We start from the raw sequence: 10,278 nt of genomic DNA on the forward strand, positions 1-10,278 counted from the left end.
TTTGTAAACGGTCCTTTCGAAGAGACATAGTGAGAGTGTGAGATTTGTCTGGATTGAAAGACATGTTCCACGTGTTGGACCAGTTTGTGATTTTATCCAGATCTGCAGTGAGCGAAGAAGCTGCTGCTTGCCGGTCTGAGGGATGACAGATGGTACGGCAGAGGGTTGAGTCATCGGCAAAGAGAAATAGAGGATTTTCCAGAGAGTCCGAGAGATCATTGATGAAAACCAGAAAAAGAACAGGGCCCAGAACGCTACCTTGAGGAACTCCAGCCTGCACAGGAAGAGGGGATGAAAGAACTCCATTTAGGGCCACACGTTGACTGCGACAGGAGAGGAAGTCTGCGAGCCATGAGTGGAGATGGCCTTGAATACCATGGGAAGAGAGTTTGGTGAGTAGGGCAGGGTGCCAGACTGTGTCAAAAGCACGTGATATGTCCAGGGATACGGCTCGGATTTCCTGTCTGGCATTGAGGACCTCCATCCATTGATGGGAGAGCAGTAGCAGCATATCTAGGGTAGAGTGACCTGGTCTGAAACCAAATTGATGATTGGAAATCAAGCCATTGGAGAAGAGGAAGGATTTCATGTCTGAAGCGATGATGGATTCCATAACCTTGCTGATGATTGGGAGAAGGCTGATTGGTCTATAGTTACAGGGATCTGTTTTTGCACCTTTTTATGCAGGGCAGTGATGTTAGCAGATTTCCAAGCAGATGGCAGATGACCTTGGGAAAATGAGAGGGTGAATAGAACAGAGAGAGGGTGAGCAAGAGCAGAAGAGCAGGCTTTGAGGACACGTGGGCTGATGCCGTCTGGACCGGTTGCAGAATCTGACTCGAGGTTTGAAAGCAAGCTCTCCACCTTGTCAGGAGAAAAGGATACAGAGTCCAGGGACAGTTGGGTGCGACTGGGTAAAGTGGGTAGAGATAGTGATGGGTTTGGGACACAAGATTTAGCTGCAAACACCGAGTTTAGACATTCAGCTTTATCACGTGTGGAATCAGCAATGCGGCCATTTGAGGTAAGGGAGGGGATGGAGGGAACATACACCAGAAACAGATTTGATTAAACGCCACCAGGATTTTGAGGAGGGAGAGAGGTTTGAGAGTTCAGACTTGAGATGAGAAAGATGTTGTTTTCTGGCTCTCCTGAGGGTAGCTACACACTTGTTCCGAGCTTTGTGGAAAGAACTGAGATTGCCCTCAGTTGGGTTTGCTTTCCATGAGGCAAAGGCAAGTTGTTTCAGGACAACTGCCTCGCCACAAGCTTCAGTAAACCAAGGGCGGGAGGAAGGGTAAGACAACTGAACACGAGAGGGGATAAATCTGTGCATGAGGGAGAGCAAGTTTCTTTGAAAGAATTCCCAGGATGAGTTGATGTTTGAGAAAGTAGTGATAGGAGACCAGTCTGTAAGTTTGATGGCTGCTCGGAGACCCTGCCAGTCGGCTTGAGTGAAATGCCAGACTCGACGGCGGTGAGGTGGTTCTCTGATAACAGCCAGAGAGATGTCCACTTTAATAAGGACGTGGTCAGAAGAACCAATTGGAGCGAAGGAAGAGCAGCAGATATTGTCAGGGAAATTTGTCAAAATCAGATCCAGAAGAGATGGAGTACCATTGGTTGAGATCCGGGTCGGGAAGTTGACCGATTGAGTCAGTCCCAATGAGTCACAGAAAGCTTTTGCTGATGTCCCATGGCAGGTGAGAGAGGTACCCACACCTAGCCAACTGGCGTGATGACAATTGAAGTCGCCACATAAGAGGAAGAGAGAGTTTGGATGAGAAGATAGAAGATGGTCCATGTTTTCGGAGAGTGAGGTGTAGATGGAGTCATCACTGTTCGGTGGATGGTACAGTACACATATAAACATGAGGTGGGAGTGGAGGGGAAGCCGAAGCCAGAGGTATTCCTGGGGGTGTGGGGGAGTGAGAGCAGTGCAGGGAGAGTGAGGAATAGAGTCTTTGATGAAGAGAGCAACACCTCCACCAGGACGAGGCTCAGGTCTGTCATACCGTAAGAGGGAGTAACCAGGGAGAGATACTTGGGAGTCAGACACGTCTTGGGAGAGGAAAGTTTCTGTTAGGCAGATAATGTCTGGTTTGTCAGTGGCAACCTGCATGGAAAGATCTGAAAGGTTTGAGCGAAGGCCCCGGATATTTGAGGTCCACACTTTTAATGAAGAGGTAGGGGAGGAGGCTTTTGGTGCAGGAGGTGGAGGGGGCAGGGGAGGGTCGGACGAGGGACGAGGGGGGGAGGTAAGGAGGGTTGCTGAAGGAGTGTGGGGTATTGCAGAATAGCGAGGGGAGGGGCCGAATGAGGAGAAAAGGCTCTGTGGTGCTGTGAGAGAGGGGGACAAGAGACAAGGAAGATGGCAGTTGAGGATTTGAGGAGGTGGAGTGAAGAGATGGAGGTGAGAGGGCAGTGGAGGGAGGCAGGTTGGTGGATGAGAGGGGGCAACTTAGAGAAGGAAAAGTGAGGGGGATGAAAGGTGGGAGAAAGGTGAGGGGGGAATTTTTGAAAGAGGTGAGAGGGAGGCTTGGAGGGAGAAGAGTGGGATGGTTGCTTTGAGAGTGAGAGTGAGGGGTGAGGGGGTGAGTTGGCACTGAAGTTGGAAAAAAGAATGGTTGATGGAAAGCGAGCATCCATGGCAAACTGTGGTTTTTAAAAGTTTTAGGTCAGAGATGCGATTTAACACAATTCTTGATGGATGCAATGAAGGCGAATTCAGAGCATGGAGAGAAGAAGCGCTGTAATAGTTGGATTTTTTAGGCAAGGAATGAAGGAGAGGTCGAAATGAGAGCAGTCTGTTAAAATAGCAGAAGAGTAGTGCATTGTGAAACAGTAAAGTATATATATATGTATATATATATATATATATATATATATATATATATATATATATATATATATATATATATATATATATATATATATATATATATATATATATATATATATATATATATATATATATATATATATATATGTATATATATATATATATATATATATATATATATATGTATATATATACATATATGTATATATATATGTATATATATATATATGTATGTATATATATATATATATATATGTATATATATGAAAATATATATATGTATGTATATATATATGTATAGATATGTCAATATATACATATAGATATGTCAACGGGAACAAACACAGACCCTGGATATATTCAAAGGAAAGGAATGTATAATGATGATACAAAAGCAGAAAATAGTTTTACTGTGGCAGTTCCTCTTAAAGGTATATTTGGATTTTGTGATTATGATAAAGTTCTGTATGGTCTTAAAATTAGATTTCAACTACAAAGGAATGATAATGAAAATAGATTGCTTTTTGGTGTTGGTAGTGCTTTTGGTGAACAGAATAAATTTGTAATTGAGGAGATGAGTTGGTATATCAGTGAATATACTCCTAATCTTAAAACAGAAGAGATGTTGAATCGAAGACTTAACTCAAAGAAACCACTCAGTGTATCATACCTCAAAAGAAGATGTCAACACGTTAAACTCAATCAAACTACTTACACATGGAATTTGGGTGTTCTGGAAGGAAAGCCACGATATCTGTGGATGATTTTTAAAAAGCCAGATGGTGATACTGCGACTGATAAGAATAATGCATTGAGTGATAATGCTAAGGTGAAACAACTTCGCGTTTCTCTAGATGGAACATTTTATCCACGAGATAGATTGGAAATTAATTGGGAAAAAAATGATTTTGCTGAAGCATACAAGTCTTACCAAAAGGTGTGTGAAAGTAATGGAAATAAAGAACCTATTTTGGATATGACAGCATTTATAAGTTTGTATACAATCTATGCGTTTGACCTGAGCGCTCAAAAGGAAACTATAAAGTCTAATCGAGTGGATACTTCCCTATACATTGAAAGAGGAGAGAGTGAAGAAGTTGATACATATTGTTTGCTTTTGGAAGAAACAGAATTGCAGATTAATACAGATAATGGTGTGATGATTGGTCTCACATAATTTTTTGTTAAATAAATGAGTGGCAAAGTACCAACTGGGGTATATGTTAATCAAATCAATCTTCATAAACTATCATCTTGTGTTCAAAATCAAAAGCCTTGTACGATTAACGTTAATACAATTCAGAGAAAAGGAGCAGTAAGAATTGATGTTTTGCTCACAAGAGAACAGGTTAAAATCTTGAATGACACTGGCTCACTTAAAATTAAAATGACAAAACCAATGTTGAAAAAATATTCAATAAGAGAGACGAGTGGAGGATTTCTCCCATTTCTAATTCCTTTATTTGCTGGTTTAAGTGCGGTTGGAGCATTGACGGGTGGTATTTCAACAGCGGTCAAAACTGCCAACGAAAGGAAGGCTCAACTCCAGGCTCAAAAAGAATTGGAAAGACATAACAAAGAGTTGGAGAAACAAATTAGTGGAAGTGGTGTAATTGTAGATTTTGCTGAAAAACTTGAAGGTCTGCCTGATAAAGCGAGATTGTTAGTTGGAGATATGCTTTCTTCTATAGCACAAGCAGGTGTAAAATTAACGAAAAGAGGTAATGGATTATATCTTTCTAATAAATAAATGAGCATTGATGAGTGGTTGAAAGAATTTGGAAAGAATACAACATCAAATTTACAACTTGCCAAATATTGTAAGAAATTAAAAATTCATAATGTGGTTATTTGTATGAGAGATGAATTAACAAATGTGTCGAAACATACAAAGAATATTATTATGAACTTAGAAGATAATGATGGGAACGGTTCTCATTGGGTTTGTATTTTTAATAGTCAAGACAAATATTATTTTGATAGTTTTGGTCTTCCACCACCTGTTGAAGTCATAAAATTCTTACAGAATGGTGTTTATCAAACATTTCAAGTCCAAGAATTAAATTCCAAGTGTTGTGGTCAATTATGTCTATATGTGTTATTTCAACTCAACAAAAATAAAAAATTTTATGATATTATTTTTAATCTAATATAAATGACTTATGTTGGTAAAGATGGTTCTATCTTTGGTGTATCTCAAGAACTGGATATTGATTTATCAAATTATTATACAAAGGCACAGGCTGAACGACATAAATATAATATAAACAAAAATATTAACATGAAAAATGCTTATAAATTAAAAAATTATCCAAGCCCGACTGACGCGAATGACTTGGTGAGATTAAGCGATTTATCACAATATATATACTTAAATAAAACGGCTGTGTATTCTAAAGATACAGAAGTGTTGATATTATCTCCAGGTCATACAGAATTCACAGTTCGAATTAAAATAAATTTTTATAAAGAAGGGCGTATCGTTTGAATGAGAATAGAACAATGGGGGTATGATATGAATGATTTAGGGTGTAATTGGTCATTTAAAATTAACCTCGAAGACCTGGAACAATTAAATCAGTCTCGTAAGGAAGAATATTATCCACTTGGTATCGAGAATGAGTTTTGTGGAGCCACGATTAGTAAACAACAAATAAAAGAATTTAATAAGGGTAAATATAATAATGGTTTTGCCCTTGTTTATCTCATGAAAACAGAAAAAACAGGATTATATATAATAAGTAAGGAAATACAAAATGATTTAACTATGGGAAGATGGGGAGGTGTTTCGTGCCATAATATTATTCTAACATATATTTCTAATACATAAATGACAGCAAGAAGGCTTCAAGAAAATTATCATTTCTGTGTCCAAGCATACCTTCAAGAAAAGGGTATTCGGTATTTTAATAAATATGTTCTACAACATAAGAATGAGGTATTTTCAATAAAAGATTGGCATTATGCTGATGTTGATAAACCGACAACTTTAGATTTAATTAGAATGTTAAATAATGAAAAAATTATAAGGTTAAGAAAAGGTAAGGCTCTTTTAGAAATTCAAAAGAAATTTTATTGGTTTCCTGTTGTAAAAAAAATTATTTTGGATACAGGAATAACAAGAAATCCTGATGAATATATGAATAATATTCTATGGGGTGTAAACGATTCAAGGATAGTAAGGGATGAGGAAGGAGTTGAAGAAGAGAGGGAAGAGGAGGAAAAGGAGAAGGAGGAGAGGGAGAAGAAAGAGAAGGAGGAAAGAGAGAGAATAAATAAATATTATAGTATGGAAACCAGTGAGATTCAAAAAAGAATAGAGGTATTACAGAAAATAACTCAACCCACCGAGGAGGAATACAAAGAATTAACAAGTCTATTTGCAATACTTTCGACAAAACTATTGGCATCGTCAAGCTATTCATTTTAATTCAAGTTTTTTCTTAAATAAATGGAGGAGAGAGTGAAGGCATTTCTTAGGATTCTTTATGTTTTAAAAATTAAGATTCAAATGTGCATGTTGGAAACTAAAAAGGTTTTTGCACTCTGCAGGAATTTTTCTCATAAATAAATGAGTTATTGTCTCAAATGTAAAAAGAAAACTAATACTAAAAATATTTCATATATTAAAAGTAAAAATAACAGGGTTATACAAAAAGGTATATGTTCGGTGTGTGGTTCAAAAAAAATCAATTTATCTCCAAACACAAACTCGGAGGAGATATACAAAAGTTTTTATCAGGAAGTAAATTTACAACTACTGGAATACCAGGGGAATTACATCTTCCAGGGTATTCTTTCTGTGGTCCAGGCACAAACTTGGATAAAAGATTAGATGAGGCAGACAATCCTAAATCTTGGAGTAAACCAATCAATAGAGTTGATGAAGTGTGCATGAGACACGATATTGATTATGGGAATACCACAACGTTGGAAGAAAAGCATGAAGCCGATAGAGAAATGTTGTATAATTTGTCTCTGATACAAAATCCAACCTTGAGAGAAAAAGTTGATAGGTTCATCGTGAAGAAGATGATTAGTGCTAAATTGAAACTTGGACTTGGAAATTCAAAAAACTCATAGGCTCTAATGATGCTATTAAGACTGAAGAGCAATTAGCTGATGAATTACATAAACCAATATTCACAAAGTTTCAGAGAAGGAAAGTTTATTCCAAGGAAGTTGATTATATCTGGTCTGCTGATTTGATTGAACTCAATAATGATAAGGGGTACAAGTATGCTTTAACCGTTATTGATTTGAGGAGTAGATATGCGTGGGTTGTCCCTTTAAAAACAAAACAGGTAATACTCTTATGTTAGCTTTTCAACAGATATTTAATAAAAGTAAGAGAAAACCTAAAAAATTGTGGACTGATGAGGGTAGAGAGTTTTATAACAAGACATTTATGAATTTTCTAAAAAATAACAGTATTACATTATACAGTACCTTTAATGAAGGGAAGGCAGTTGTTGTTGAACGTTTTAATCGTACCTTAAAAGAGAGACTATATAAAAAATTCACACAACTCGGTTCACAACAATGGTCATCTTTTATTCAGGATATTGTGGATAAGTATAATGACACGATTCACACGTCAACGAATATGAAGCCATCAGAAACATTTACAAAATTAAAATATGAAAAAGAGATGAATGTCAGAAAACCTAAGTTCAAAGTTGGTGATATCGTAAGAATATATAGGTGGAAATCTCATTTTGAAAAGGGTTTTACTGAACGATGGACGAAAGAACTTTTTAAAATTGTTGATGTAATAGATACAGTTCCTTGGACTTATAAAATATATGATTTGGAAGGGGAAGAGTTTTAGGTTCATTTTATTCACAGGAATTACAAAAGACAAAACTAAGCAGATAATACACCTTTGTGGACACTCGAGGGCCAAGTCCGAGGTGTATAACAGTATATAATGTGTGTCAAGGGGTGGACGTTCTTACATCTGTGAACCCCAAACACAGAATCCTCAACTGAATAGTCAAGGCTTAACTTTTGTTTGTGTGTGTGTGTGTGTGTGTGTGTGTGTGCAATGGGAGCAATAGGTTGGCGCTTCACTCCCTCCTACTATACACCGTTGTGGAAACTCGAGGGCCAAGTCCGAGGTGTATAACAGTATATAATGTGTGTCAAGGGGTGGACGTTCTTACATCTGTGAACCCCAAACACAGAATCCTCAACTGAATAGTCAAGGCTTAACTTTTGTTTGTTGATGTGTATGTGTGTGTGTGTCCCAACCCTCACATTCAAAATCTCAACCCCAACCCTCACATTCAAAATCTCAACCCCAACTCAATCCTCACCCAACACAGCCTTTTTCAAAATGAGATTTCCACCTATATATATATATATATATATATATATATATATATATATATATATATATATATATATATATATATATATATATATATATATATATATATATATATATATATATATATATATATATATATATATATATATATATATATATATTTTACGTTTTTTTTTTTCTCTTCTTCCAATTCTGTCTTTTAAGGCTTTCAGGTTTGATGACATAGAAAGAGGGAGTAAGAACTTTCTTGATAGGTTTAAATCCCAAAGAGTGGTAGCATTTCAAGTCTTCAAAATAACCCCAACTTTCCAAGTCTCCAAGGTAGTTATTTAAACCATCAAGGCAGAACTCATTTACTGATTTTTTCAAAATTTGTGAGTCTCCAAGGTAGTTCCCATATTTAGAACCATCTTGGCAGAACCCTTTTCCTGAGTCTCCAAGGTAGTTATTTAAACCATCAAGGCAGAACTCATTTACTGATTTTTTCAAAATTTGTGAGTCTCCAAGGTAAAACTTGTATTCTGGCTCATCAACGTATAACTTGTTCAGTGGGTATTGTCTTGATAACTCACAATGAGTACTATTGCTGTAAAACTCTTTTTCAGGATTTTGCTGGTCTCCAAGGTATAACTCTTTGGTTGGGTCATCAAGGACGAACTCGTTCTGTGGGTCTTGGTCGCTCATAAGGTCTTCAACCAAGCCAACAATTTCCCCCAAGTTGTAGCAAAAGCAGTATTTTCATTTCGTATTTCAGACACAATTTCCTGTGAGAGAAAATAATAATGTATTAATTAAGTTATTTAATTATTAAATGAGTATGCTTCAATCAAAGTTTGAAAATAGGAAAATAAAAATCTTACCTCAACAGATAAGAGGTTTGAATCCAGTTCATCAACTTGAAGGTTTAGTTCCATACAAGACAGAGAGTTCCAAGGAACACCAAAGTCATCCCACTCAAGGTCTTGGTCGCTCATAAGGTCTTCAACCAAGCCAACAATTTCCCCCAAGTTGTAGCAAAAGCAGTATTTTCATTTTGTATTTCAGATACAATTTCCTGTGAGAGAAAATAATAATGTATTAATTAAGTTATTTAATTATTAAATGAGTATGCTTCAATCAAAGTTTGAAAATAGGAAAATAAAAATCTTACCTCAATAGATAAGAGGTTTGAATCCAGTTCATCAACTTGAAGGTTGAGTTCCATACAAGACAGAGAGTTCGAGGCAAGCACACAGCACACCATTGCCAGCAAGAACAAATGTTTAAAATGGAGCCTGGGTTTGAAGCTTTTATAGAGAAAGACTGGTGGGTGTGGTTTCCTTTGGAAATTCCCTGGGCAAGCCGAGGCAAGCCTTCATTGGGAAATTTTTCAAAACCATAACATCCTGTAATTTTCTAGTGATTTCTTTGTGAGTCAGAGATGAACTGGAAATGATGTAAGAGTGGGCGGGGCTTAGCAAAAGTAGGCGGAGCTTAAGAAAAGTGGGCGTGGCTTAGAAAAAATACCTTATGAAAAGTGGGCGGAGCTTAGTAAAAGTCGGCGGGGCTTAGGAAAAGTGGGCGTGGCTTAGAAAAATACCTTATGAAAAGTGGGCGGAGCTTCGCAAAAGTGGGCGGGGCTTAGGAAAAGTGGGCGTGGCTTAGAAAAAAATACCTTATGAAAAGTAGGCGGAGCTTAGCAAAAGTGGGCGGGGCTTAGCAAAAGTTGGCGGGGCTTAAAGAAAAGTGGGCGGGGCTTATTGAATACCTTGTGGAAAGTGGGCGGGGCTTAACAAAAGTGGGCGGGGCTTAAAGAAAAGTGGGCGGGGCTAAACAAAAAATAACCTGTGGCTCAGGAGGTGGTCAAACAAGAGCATTAAGAGAAGTTTATCATTTCATAATGGCACAAAAGGGGTATCTTAAAAAATATAAAGATTCAAATGTTTTGTTTGTCAATATTTTAGATGGGGATTATTGTGCAAAGAAAATTAAACTATTGAAGGAATTTGAGAATGAACAAATCTTTATAGGTTCAATGAGTGAGCTGTTCAACCCCCAGGTGTTCAATTCAATGAGGTTCAACCTCCAAGTTAAAAGGGGAGACAAATAAATATACCTTGGGATA

General features: G+C 37.1%; 1 long non-coding RNA gene across 2 annotated transcripts in view; it reads right to left on the reverse strand.

Annotated features, from left to right (window-relative positions):
* LOC147024118 (uncharacterized) overlaps positions 1-9,679 on the reverse strand; it is an 18,011-nt gene extending 8,332 nt beyond the window's left edge. The window contains exons 1-2 of one of the 2 annotated variants that reach the window (XR_015058876.1): positions 9,325-9,679; positions 9,035-9,228 (exon numbers count right to left, since the gene is read on the reverse strand). This is a non-coding gene — a long non-coding RNA (uncharacterized LOC147024118). Of the gene's footprint in view, positions 1-9,034 lie in introns of both variants that reach the window. The other variant, XR_015058875.1, reaches the window with a different exon arrangement.
* Positions 9,680-10,278: the final 599 nt, after the last annotated feature.

The sequence above is a fragment of the Eptatretus burgeri genome, chromosome 6 (genome assembly GCF_056783735.1).
Source record: "Eptatretus burgeri isolate ZD-2024b chromosome 6, Ebu_testis_v1, whole genome shotgun sequence".
Lineage (NCBI taxonomy): Eukaryota > Metazoa > Chordata > Myxini > Myxiniformes > Myxinidae > Eptatretus > Eptatretus burgeri.